This window comes from Pantherophis guttatus, chromosome 1, assembly GCF_059756535.1.
Source record: "Pantherophis guttatus breed Tessera chromosome 1, ASM5975653v1, whole genome shotgun sequence".
Classification (NCBI taxonomy): domain Eukaryota; kingdom Metazoa; phylum Chordata; class Lepidosauria; order Squamata; family Colubridae; genus Pantherophis; species Pantherophis guttatus.
The window spans coordinates 57,525,185-57,539,131 of NC_142063.1; the positions used below are offsets into that span (position 1 = coordinate 57,525,185).

Consider the following 13,947-nt stretch of genomic DNA (forward strand, 5'->3'; position numbering starts at 1 on the left):
TCCATGAACTCCACTGCTGATCCAACTGTCAGATCTGCCTCTGCAAAGCACACATTCCATTTAAGGGTAATTTCTCCTCCTTGTTATCCCTCTTCCAGAAATAGTCAACCCTAGGAGAGGTTCATAATGTGAATTTATAATATTGACACCATGGCATGTTTACCGTAATTACATTGCAATGACAAAACATATAATGCTGCTTTCCTCTTCATAACATTTTAGGAAAGAAAGTTTTGATACTATCACCACCATAGTTTAAGACTGAATTAGGCATGGAAAGAGGTAGTCCTTTATCACCTCAAACAGTAGAATAATTTCTAGAGCTAATTCAGCATCTTAAATTGTGCCTAGAAAAAAGTTGGGGTTCGAGAAAGTTGTCACAAAAATCTTTACATTAACTGTAGTGTTTGAATACAATTCAAGGATAACTTGACATAATACATATATGAACAGCCTTGTTCAACTTGGTTGTCTTGATATGTATTGGAAATCAGCTCCAACAAATCTAAAGTCAGCATGAAAAATAGTTTTTATGGTTGAAAAATCAAACTCATCATACTTGGGGAGTATGCTGCCCAGGCCTTGCTGATGCTCTCAGACATGCAGACCAGATTATATCCTAAATATCCTAAATGATATTACTTACACATGCTCTATCAGTTTCAAATGTTTCAGGGATTAGGTGACTAAAAACCTAAAAAATCATAAATATCAAAGTGGAAATGAACATTAATATATTGACATCTTCAGTTTAGGTTTATCAAGAATTGGCTTTTCTTTCTATAGATCCTTACTTTAGAAAATCCAGTTTTTTTCCCCCTCTTATTATCTTGTATTTACATGTACTTCATATCTGCAGCTGAAAAACCCATAATGGATTAGGTTATCATAGCATAAATCCAAGGATTAATACCAAGTTTGAACTAAATGATATAAGCCCTGTGCTTTTTGAAGTAAATGAAGTAAGCATTTATATTTAAAACTTACCTTCCTACTGCACCATGTTAAATAAAACATTCCCCAGCTGCAATGTATCTTTATCTTTAGAGCTGAGTGCACTCCTGTAGTTTAAAATTAAATGATTTTTATTAAGCTTTTTTTCTGAATATCCACATGCTCCATAATTCTACTGATTAAGGAATGCAACTTCTGGTAAAATAGGACCACCAAATATTAGGGCAGCATTAGCAAAATGTTCCTAACACTTTTTCTTCTGGACAGAAAGATATGATACGATACGATATATGCTATGCTATGCTATGCTATGCTATGCTATGCTATGCTATGCTATGCTATGCTATGCTATGCTATGCTATGATGTTGTTCCTGGGATCTGTTGCAACCACTCTCCCAGCATCACAGGAGTCACAGTCGCAAGGGCTCCTACCACCACTAGGGACCACTTTGGCCTTTACTTCCCACACCCTCGAGTTCCTCCTTCAGGCCCTGGTACTTCTTTAGCTTCTCATGGTCCTTCTTCCTGATGTTGCTGTTACTTGGCCCTATCACATCTATCACCACTGCTATCCTCTAGTCCTACTGCCACAGTATCTGGCTGATTGGCTAGTACCTTAGCTAGTTATCATCAGGTTATCCTTATTCTTCAACATCCGATTCTCCAACATCTGATTTACACCCTGTTGATCTGAGCGACATTAGAGCCAACATAGTTGGCTCCTAGTTCATATCACTTTCATATTTTGAGGTTGACAGATGAAGTGTTAGAGGGGTTTTGTCCAGGGACCCTCTGGTAAGATAGGTACCCACCAGGATTTGAACCCCAATTTCCAGCATCAAAGACGGCACTCCAACCATTATGCTACCTAGCTGCTATAATTTTTTATTAAGACATTTTACATAGATAAAATACAAATATAAAATAATAATATCTAAAGAAAAGAAAGAAAACCAAAAAGTATAAAATGAGGGAGGGAGGAAGGAACGAAATTAAAGGAACAAGAACTAGAAAATATGTGACTTCCCACTTTTTTTAAAACAGTAATAAATTCATTGTCCTGCCTTCCTCTAATATTACAAAAAAACCCTTCAGCCCTTTATTTAATTCTTTTTTAGTCATCAAATCCAGAAATCATTATTTCGCTTTTTTCCATTTTCAGCAAAAATTCCAAGTAAGATTGCCATAAAAGTATTTCTTAAAAGGATTTATTGTTTTGTCTCTGGCCAAGTAGGTCAGTTTTGCCATTTTTGCTAGTTTTACAATCCATTCTATACAAACTATTCTGATGCCCAGAAATGTACAAATACACATGGTTACCAGACACATAGTTTCCTATCCATTTTTCTGCTAGAGGAAGATGGAGAGGGAGGAAGCAGGTTTAAGATGTAAAAAGAATGGGCTCTTGGGCTCCTGCACTAAGAAGGATGGAACAGAGAAAGAACAAAATAAAAAGAAATGGAGATGAGGGAAGGGCAAGAGATAATTGGATGGGAAAGGAAGGGAAAAAAGAGAAACTATATTTAGGCATTGCAAAATTTGTTAAATTCACCTAGGCAAACTGCTTCTCCCAAGCACCAATTAATGTTCAAAAGTATCCACTCTTTAAAGCAACTTTATGCTGATTCCTTTGTTTTCTACCTTCTCTTCTTCACTAGGACCGAAAACACCTCATATTCCTATCAGTTACAGGCAATGCAGTCCTTCATTTTTTTTCCTCCAAATCAAATTAAAACTTTCATTTGTTTTTCTTGTCATTTAGAATGGAAAGTTTCAGGATTAAAAAATATATATCTGTAAATGCAAAATAAATCATTACAGAAATCTATTCAGTCGATTTAAATGTCTGGTCTGTATTAAATTTAGACAATTTTAATCTCAAATTCTGTGTGGCAGTTGAAATGATAAGAACTTGAGAAGGAAGAAATTGGAAATAGAGAGAAAGTACAGTTACGTATGTTTAGGGTTGCCACAAACCATTACTTTTTAAAAGGGGAGTTTAGGTTATATTTGTGCAGATCTTAATAACACTATCTGCACAAAACTAATATACGTATCAATCAGAAATACTGATGACTCTTGAATGACTTACCACACACAGAAGTCCAATTTCTAGGACTAAATAATGTTATCAATTAAAATGCTAAGAATGTACTACATAGATTACTTCAGAGGGAACTGAGAATTCTTGACAACTTCTCTGAAATAAAGAGATCTATAAAGAGATTTACACTTCCTGGGAGAGTTGCTAAAGAGGGCAGCCCACCCACTGAAGCCTCTCTTGATAGCAATGCATTTTTCCACTTCTGTGACTGACTGTTCTTTCAGTCATGCTTCATAAATAGTAGGCTCAAATGTAGGACAATGAGGGGAGGTTGGTACTGTATTAGATGAGGTTCCGCAGAGTCTAGGCCTTTTTGTTTCTGTGACATACCCTAAACAGAGAAACCACACTGGAGCAAGAGATAGCATGGAGCCTATTTTCCTGCTGCCATAATTGGTGCAAGTAAGCAGGTTTTAAATAGTCATGCTTCTTTCTTCATAAAGTCTCCTTCAATGTTTTTTTTATCTTAAGCTAAAGAATAGGTATGCATCAGGGTGAAATCCAGCAGGTTCTGACAGGTTCTGGAGAACCGGTAGCGGAAATTTTGAGTAGTTTGGAGAACTAGCAAATACCACCTCTGGCTGGCCCCAGTGTGGGGTGGGAATGGAGATTTTGCAGTATCATTCCCCTGCCACATCCACCAAGCCACACCCACTAAGCCATACCACGCCCACCAAGGCACACCCACACAACCGATATTAAAAAAAATTGGATTTCACCACTGGTATGCATTAATTATTCATTAATATCCTACCCTTCCTTAAGGAGCTTAGGGTAGTTTATATTTTCTCTAAGTATTTTGTTCTTGTCGGGTGTTTGCTGAGATCCCAAATCATTGTGTTGGCATTATGTTTGACACCCCAGTATCTGCAGCCTACTGCAGATTCCATCTGGCCACTCACCATACTAATAAGCCCCCACATTTTCATATTTCCCCCAACACACATCTATAAAATGAGGTGACATTTCTTTGTTTGCCTCTCCAAACTGCTCTGAAAATTAATTAGATAATGACTATTGAGAGTTTCAAACTCAAAAAGTGCTAACATTGTTATGATCAACTGATGAGAAAGAGTGAGCTATTTTCTGTTTCCCCTTCAAATAAAATAATAATAATAATAATAATAATAATAATAATAATAATAATAATAATAATAATCCACACATTTCTCTTTGGAAAGAAGAGGTGATAAATAAAGAGCAATAATATCTGCTGTTGTTGTTCGTAGAGTACTGAATAATCATTGCAAAAAGAAACTGATCTTCAGAAAGGAGCTGAAGTGTAATGTAATGGTTCTAAGGTTATTGACAGGTCTAGCTATAAGTGCAGGTTCCATTTAGACACATCAGCTGCAATGTATTCACAGTAGATCTCACTGATGATGGCCCACCTGCAGAGACAGTGATAAGGCAAACTATGATTGTAGCAAAATGTAAACAGTTTCAAAGAGGTGGAGGGAAAACCAGCATAAAAGGAGTTTATCCAGACGATCAGTTTTTTAAGAAAAGGTCTTGAAGTCACATTTTAGGCTTACCAGATAGTTCTTGTAAAGTCCCATTCACAACCTGGAGGTAAAATGTTTGAAATGGTAAAATGGAGAGATTGATTTAAAAAAAAACAGAAAGAAAAAGGATTATGAGACGGGTGCAATAATTCACCAAAAAAAACAAGGCAGATACATCTATCATATTAAAAAGGAAGAAACAAAACAATGCCCAGAATAGTAAGGTACTGTTGCAGGGAGTAAGAAGAGTTTGAAGAGAATAGGTTTCCTTGTGTTTACCAAATTCTTACAAGCTGTTGGAAAAATGGCATGAAGGGTGTTATCTTTGAGAGGGTGGGAAGCCCCACCCTCCTAGAAGAATGGAATATTTTGGGAAATATTTTAAAAAGGCAGGATAAAATATTTCCCCTAAAAGAGAAATAAAAATCTTAAGGGAGGCAGAAACCACCCCCAGTTTCTCTGCCCCAAGCAGAAACTGAGGAGGCCAGCTTTTAGAAATGCAGATTTGGTAATCCATTCAGAAATACTGGGTAAAGACAGAAACTCAGATAAGCAACAAACAAAAGGTTGACAAAATGTCTGTTATAAATACAATCAGGAGAAAACATTTATGAGGCGGGTTTTGAGTTCCCACCCCCCATTGAAATTACCCTGTCTATATTGTTCAAAAGTATATTTATATGTATGTATTGTATGAGATATAATGGCTCACCTAATTCCAGGTGCTCTACATACCGAAAAAACAAAGCACTATATCAAAAGCAAAATAAAAAGCAATTCAACAGTAATTTTAATTGCTCCAAAATTCAGACAAATGTTCAGTTTTGAGAGCAAGGACTTAATTTTTTCAGCAGCTAATTGTTTGAATGATGACTAACAATCTCTCTGCTACTTTTAGAAAAAAAGAACTCTATAAATTTGATTTTTTTTAATTGCTCTATGAATTGGCTGTCTAGAAAGCCCTTCAATTAACCATGATTCTCAGTCAGGATAAGGAGAGAACAATGGTATATTATTGCTCTGTGGAATAATGCGGCAATAATAGAATAGTACTGTGTAATATATTCATAATGCTACAATAAGGTATGGTCTGCATAGAAATTAAAGATGAATCATTATTAAAGGTTTTACATTGTTTGAATTTTACATTTGTAAACTGAAGCAAGTGAGCTTTCTAAGATGAACTCAATGTTTAATTCAATTCTGTTACAGGCAATAAGACATGCATATGTATCTTGTTTTCAACAATCTCAGAGTAACTGATTGTGACTTCCATAGACTTCTATAGGTTTGTCACTGGTGTTTCTATGTAAACATGGCTTTCCTAAGCTGGTGCTCCTCATTTATATTGGATTGCCACAGCCAAGGTCAGGGAATGCTGATTTCAACAAACAACATCAACATCTCCACAGTTATTTTCCCCTGCAACTTGTATTATAAGCATTTTCTCTCTCAGCCCAATTCTCTTCACAGGGTTGTTGTTATGGGGAAAATAGGAGAAGAAAGGAGTAGCAGATGTATTAACTGCCTTGAATTAATAATCAAAATAATAAAGACAGGAAATAAATCATATAATATTATAGATTTATTTATTCATTCATTATTTGTGTTGCATAACTGGTATAGGAGACTGAAATGGATGTTTGATTGAACAAAGCAGGGCATTTTAAAATAAAATATACTTTAAGAAAATCCAAAGCATAAATCTTAAATTATGGAAATGCTGGCTGAACAGAAACAGAAGACCACATAAAAAGGCCATAAAAATTTAATTTTTTACTTTATACAATTCTCTCTCTCTCTCCCTCTCTCTCCCCCCTTTCCCTCTCCCTCCCCCTCTCCCCCTCTCTCCCTCTCCCCCCCCTCTCCCTAATTTAGAGGCCTGAGTTTTGATTATGATCTTGCTGATGATTTTTCACCCATATTTCCATTTGGAATTATTGTATGGTAATCGTAATGCGTACAAAGCTGTATATGCTCTATATTAAACTTTATTATGAATGCATGAACTGAAATTATTGGAAAGCCTGTATGGAATAAAGAAAGTTCCTCTTTTCCTACTAATAGTTCATGGTCATGCAATGATCTTGAAGTAGGAAAACATGCAATTCCCACTAGTACACCAATTAGTGATTATCTTATCCCATTAAAGCAGAAGCAAACTTTATTTATCATACAATAGCCTTCCTAATTGGTGATCCCTAGGCTGACCATGCTCATCTTAAGGGTGAAAAGATTTCCCACTGTGCTGCCCCATTCTATCTTAATAATGTCTGATAGCAGCAGATTGTGACTAAAATAAATCCCAACAAGATAATTAATTTACAGAGTTCAACAATCAGTACAAGGGAGTCAATAATGTTCATTTATTATCAGAATGAGTCACCTAATTAGTTAATTGGAAAAGGACCTTTCTGCTAACCTTTTGCACAAGATTTGTGACCAGGGCTGAATAATGAATAAATACAGATGAATACAATTAACTCATATGGAAAGAGGACAGTCCAGATTTAGTTATGCTGTATATTCGGTGGATTTGCCAAGTAGCCTCAAAATGTCCAGGCAGGCAATCTTTTATACTTGGAGAAAGCTGCCATAGAATCAAGGAAGCATTGTGGTGTTTTATTCTAACCTCCACCATTGTTCCCAAACTGTACAACTTCAATGATAGAATTTTATCTTCCAATCCATCAGAATCTATTGCCTGTAATTACTGTGTCTCAAAGGATTATGCCGGGACATTTTATCCTCACCTTTGGATTTGTGAAACTTGCAGAATAAGATAAATCCATTATATAGCACGTTCTAATGTATTATTTATAATAATAATAATATAATAATAATAATAATGTATTATTATTCTATTTCTAAGAAGAGCATTTTTATGATAAAGGAAACCTAACTTCTTGTATACAGTCTGGAGTATTATACATTTGTAAAAAGAAACAATGTTTTTATTTTTATTTCTATACTGCCCATCACACTTGCCTTTGGGTAGTTTGCAGATAAAACAATAAAATGATATGTAAGCTAAAATAAGTTTAAAAACCAGATTAAAACAAAGTTAAAGGGAACAATTGCAAAATTAAAAGGCAGAAGAAGTGCTTCAGCCACCAATCATCTCAGGGTTGCCTGGCATTCTTGGACCCCAAAGCAAGTTGGTGTAGCCAAGTCTTAATGCTTTTCTGGAAGGCCAGGAGCGTGTTGGCTTGCCTTGCCTCCAGGGGCAAGATGTTCCATAAGGCAGGAGTAACAGCAGAGAAGGCTTTCTTCCTAGTCCTCACCAGTTGAAATTCTTCACCTGATGGGGCCTGTAACATGCCCTCCCTGCCTTCCCGGGTGAGAGGGATTGATGAAATCAAGATGAGACAGTTTGTAGATAATCTGGTTCCATACCATTAAGGGCTTTAAAGGTATGTAATAAACAACATCTTAAAATTGGACCCAGAAGCAAAATGGCATCCAATGAAGTTCACATAGCAGATTCTAATTCTAATTCATTTGAACATTTTTCTTGAATTATATATACATAATAAATTCATAAAACCAATGGTGCCCCATAAAAAGCACACCCTGCTGTAACTCTTTATTTTTCGTGATTTGTTTAATTACTTTTTGATCATTACTTATATTCATGTTTATAGCACTTTATTCTTCTAAGATATATGTTTTTAGGGGAACCCTAAATGGAAAGGAACATCAATGTCACACACAAAAGTTAATATTTAGTTCATTGCACACAATTTCCATCTATAATATAGACCTCTTTATTTAATGCCTAATCAATCTATAGTGTAGCCATGAAAATAAGATTTTTGCTGTCACAATCAAGTACTCTTGCTTTAGCTTCATATGTAAACATCTATATGTTGTGGTGGAAAAAATTAAATAAAGGTGATAACTGGAGAGGATCCCAAATAATCCTTTCTTTCTAAACTAGCATATTGAGATATGTTTAGTCCAGTCATTAAGGCACCAGACTATAAAACAGGAAAACTTGAGTTCAAGTCCAGTTCTAGCATGAAAACCACCTTGGTGACCAGTCATTCTCTTTCAGCCCAACCCACCTCATAGGGTTGTTTTTTTGTGGGAAAGTTAATAAAGGTGGGAAATAAATAAATAGCACCAGATGTGTAACTGGAAGGAAAAAACTGCATCTCACTTATTTTGGCCATGTCGTGCAGGGGAATTCATTGGAGAAAGCAATTATGTTTGGAAGAGTTAGCAATCAAAGGAAACCAGGTACCCAAAGAACATGATGGCTGGACACCATCAAAGCTGGTACCAATCAGAGCATGGAAAAACCCAAAGAAGTAGTGCAAGATCAGCTTGTTCATATAGGTATTAGTTTATCAATATATAAAATACAGAAATACAAAGAAAAATGAAAATGGGAAAATAGGGGAGGAATAGGAAAAGAGGAAAAAGTGTAGGGTAAAGAGGAGAAGAAAGAGAAAAGCAGTGATTTCCGACTCTTTTTGGCACAGTGGAATTAGGTAAATAACATACAACCGCAGCATTTTACTTTTACATAATAATATATACCAGCCATTTCAATAACAACAAACTCATCTAATCAGCAAAACCCAAAACCCAAAATTTCATTTTTTTTTCACCTCAAGCACAAAATCCAAAAGCAATTTCCAAGAAGAAACAAAATTAATGGCATTCCTTTCTTTAATCAAAGCAGTCAATTTATCCATCTCTGCTAAATCAACTTTTGCAGAAAAGTAGTGCAAGACCGGAAGATGTGGAGAGACCTGGCCCATAAAATTGCCAAGAGTCAGATCTGACTAAATGGATAAAATCACCACCATCATCATCATCATCTAAAAATAAATACAAATGAATTACAGTGCGTCACTCATTTATTGCATCCAGGATTGCTGATAAGAAAAGCTGACAGTCTTATATCAACTTTATGTATAATGTTGATCGAAAACAGTTTGACATGCATATACATCAGCAGACCTTACAAACTGATAAGGATACAAGGTAACACAAAAGGAGATGCAGGTATCTTTCATGATGGGAGAATATTTCCAACACTTTCCTTCAAAGAAGCACAGTTGCTTTAATATAGAAGATATTTCAAGGAACTAATTGTTATTCTAACAAGCACAGATTGGCACAATAATAAAAATCCCATTTTCAAAGTTTTGTAATAGATGTTACATCAGATATACAGAAATTGAATTATATGGAGGTTGAAAGAAAAGTAGCGCCTCTACTTCTGTAACTTTGTTTTAAACAGGGATATTTTAATAAATGAAACAAAAAACAACAACACATTTGCTGCTATTACAGAATGTCTATTTATTGTCCACAAAAATAAGCCCTTCCCAATTCATATCTGTAAATTTTAGGGCCCAGAAAAACATATTTCTCATGCCAGCACAGTCATCACTATAGACAACCTGTAACTGATGGTGAATTCCAATTGGAGGGACTCCTTCAGAAAGTCAAAACTTCAGTCATAAATTGTTGGCTAGAGCAGAGACTGATAAGTATTCACTACAGGTAGTCTTCAATTTATAACAGTTCATCTAGTGACCATTCAAAGTTACAAATGCACTGAAAAAAGTGACTTATGACCATTTTTCACAGCTCATGACTTTTGTAGCATCCCTATGATCATGTGATCAAAATTCAGATGCTTGGCAAGTGACTCATACCTATAACCATTGCTTTGTGTCCCAAGATCATGTGATCACCTTTTGCAACCTTTTGAGAAGCAAAGTCAATGGGAAAGCCAGATTCACTTAACAACCGTTTTACTAACTTATCAGTTGCAGTGATTCACTTAACAACTGTGGCAAGAAAGGTCATAAAATGGGGCCAACCTCATTTAACAAATATCTCACTTAACAACATAAATTTTGGGCTGAATTGTGGTCATAAGTCGAGGACTATCTGTATAGCCTTCCATTTCACAAATACTATTAATAGAACCTTTTATTACAACTGAAGTGAAAGAACAAATACTAAAGAACATGTCAAAGTTTCAAGCACATTGCTACTACCATCTGTATCGATAACATTGGTAGTATTACTTTTCACCCAATATTTTATGTTAGTATAAGCAGGAATATGATTTCTTTATTGGTTCACAAAATTAATTCAACTGAATCCTTATTCCAATACTCCATGCATAGCTAAGTCCGCAAATCAAAATTAGATTTTTAGATGATATCATGTGAAAGTTAACATAATAGGAATTTTATATTTATCTTCAAACTACAGTATAATAGGAAAAATGTTTTAAAATCATGTTTAGATTCTATAAACAATATCCAGATGGAATTTTGAAACCTTTGGAGGAACACAGAAAGGAATTGCTGAAATGACTATAAAGGTGCTTATTGTTTTTTTTAAAAAAAATACTTCTAATTTCATAAAGTTCATTCATATCCTGCTAAATTGTTGAAGTTATTGGTAGAAAAATAAAATTGGAATTAGAAAAGAAAAGAATATTGCATTAAAGAACACAGCAGAGTTAAGAGGGGCATTCCATGGAATACATGTTGTCAATCAATCTTCATCCAGATTGTAAGAGACAGTGGGGGAGAGTTTATCCAAGATTCAGCAGAGGTTTTACAAAGTCACTGCATTCAGGAACAACCTGACGGCTGGAAAGTGGCCAACCTAATGTCATTATTTAAGATAGGATCTGGGAACACTTCAGGAAATTACAGACCATTTAGTTTTGATTCCTTTGTGGCAGGGGGGAGAGGTCTTAAAAAGCATTTTAGGAGATTAAATGGAGACATTTAGAAAAGCACAGCTTGATTAAGGATAGCCAGTGCGGTCTCAGGAATGAAGAGTCATGCTTCACTAACTTCTGGATTCTTTAAGGGTAAGAATAACAAGGGAAATGAAGTAGATGCCACAGACATTTAAAACACAAGTTTAGGGGAACATAAAAAAAAAAACACAAAAAACCGAGAAATTTGTACATGTGGAAGTTATGTATATTGAATAGAGACATGTGAAGAGAATATTTTTTAAAAGAATAATGTAGGTATTTTTCACCCCAGCCCCTGAAAACCACATTATTATATTTTAAAATGGCAAGATAATAAAAAGAAGCAGAAGTAATAGAAGAAGGTGGTTTTGAGCAGTAATAATTGCACTATTAATGTTGAGATTAAAGATGTAAAACATTTTATAATAAGTCCATATCTTACTCAATCTTGGAATGATTTTTTGTGACGAAATGGGGTTGAGGGGTACCCCGGACCGTGAACCAGCTCATGAGTAAACACACTGAGACTGAAATGATTCTGACAGAGGCGTCTTGTGTAAAAATATAATTTACTTTAAAACATTTAAAAGGCACTATGTCTTTAAGAAAACACATTAAAAACAAAGTCTTATCTGGGTATGTGAAACAAGGCTATCTCCCTAGATCCCTCTCCACAATACCAAAACACTTCACGAAAGAATAAAGCTAGCATGAAGGTAAGCAGCTTCGGCGTCGATACATCATCAAGGCAATCATAATGGGAGCAGCACGAGCTTCACAGCTGAAAGTCACCTGAAGTAAAAACAGTTCAAACAGCAAACATTGCTTGAAGCTTGTGGGAGGAAGAAGGTCCAGCAACAGCAGTCCCGATGATAGCTTGCGTGCTACAAAACAGCAAAAGGCAAGCATCCGTGGGAGTCTCTCTGTAGCGGCGTCTGGAGTCCTTATCTGCATTCTTCTCCCATCTGCGGCATTGCAACAAGCTTCCTGCAGGAGCTGTGCATTTAGGCCTAGATCAGACTAGGCCCGAGTAGCAAGCAAAAGGTCCTTGCTTATATAGGGAGTTAACCTGCAATTAACTAGGGCGGGGAAGGCTTGCAGGTAATTGCCAACAGCAGATGGCTTGATTAAAACCATACTGTTTGTGAGTAGGCAGATAGCCACAGCAATCCTGGAAACACTCGTGACATTTTTTAAGTATGTCATTGCTATATTATTTATCCAAGGTCACCAAACAGCTTAGTTAGGATTTGAACTGGTGTATAGTTCCATTCAATATAATAGACAATCCCTTCCGAAAGAATTAGGCCACATATGAGCCAACTAAATAAATTTTACAGCATTTTATGTAAATTTTAGAATCACTTTTCTAAAATTGTATTGGCTTTCTAAAACATTGCCCTGTCCTCATCAATATCTCTTGGCTTCAGGGCAATAATACACCAAGAAATAATAGTTTGCTCCTGTTTAAGGTCACTGGCATCTGCTGCTGAGATGGCCTCCTCAGTCAGCGGACCATGTGGGGCTCCTCAAAAGTACCACATCTAGAAGCTGCATGAGGTACATATTATGAAAACTATACCTTTAGGATTTGAGATAACATAATGGTAGAGGAAGGAAGGAAGGAAGGAAGGAAGGAAGGAAGGAAGGAAGGAAGGAAGGAAGGAAGGAAGGAAGGAAGGAAGGGCAAAACAATGGTATAGATTGTGCTTGAGAGGGACACTGTCATGGCCCTATTTCTTTTCTGAAATGTTGGCAACTGACAATTCTAGAAACACACATGGACACATGTTGTTTTAGTGTTTGTTTTTAAACATAATTGGTTTATAAAAGTTGCATGAATTAAAAATATTTCTGGGTCATATTTTTCCTTACTTCACATGCAAATTTCAGCTATATTTATTCCTCTAAAATAAAAGCTTTATTTTGGTTACTCTCTGGTTTCTGGTTTCACGTTCTGTTTTCATCTCATTTCTCTTCAGATTTATAAATCTTCTGCTTTTTACTAAAGATTTCCATGGAGAGGAACATTTATGAAGATGTGGTTTTGTCAGTGGGCCTGGGGACCAGTGGTGGGTTGCTCCTGGTTCTGTCCGGTTGTTTAGAACCGGTAGTAAAAGCAGCGGGAGGCTCTGCCCACCCACCTGGACGTCATAGTTGATGATTTGTGCATACACGCACGCTCCCGTTGCGAACTGGTAGTAAAGGTAAGTAGAACCCACCCCTGCTGGGGACCCCAAATGGAGATGGAGCTGATCAAGTGATTGGTTTGATTAGGTTGCTGCTGTCATGGGATGGGCTGAAGTAGGATGGAGTTTTTATATTATGGATTTTTAATGTTGTAAGCCACCCAAAGTCACCCGTGTGTCAGTTGGACACCATATAAATTTATTGATAAATAAATAAATAAATAAATAAATCTATCTTTTGCTCATTACTAAGAAATGGTTGGGATTTCCTCTGAATTGGATTTATTAGGCTTTGAAAAATATACCCCTCTATGTGGTCAAAATCAAAATATTCATTCAAAAGCAATATATTAACCAACTACATTAAGGAGCTCCAAATAGACTATAGATTTTCACCTGCTGAATTTTCACCTGCTAAATGGAAATCAAAGAAAGAGAAAGCAATGTCT

At 35.9% G+C, this 13,947-nt stretch overlaps 1 non-coding gene across 1 annotated transcript; it reads left to right on the forward strand.

Annotated features, from left to right (window-relative positions):
- The first annotated feature begins 13,271 nt into the window (after positions 1-13,271).
- Positions 13,272-13,381, forward strand: LOC148116416 (U5 spliceosomal RNA). Its single transcript, XR_015731654.1, has one exon. It is a non-coding gene; the product is annotated as a U5 spliceosomal RNA (small nuclear RNA).
- Positions 13,382-13,947: the final 566 nt, after the last annotated feature.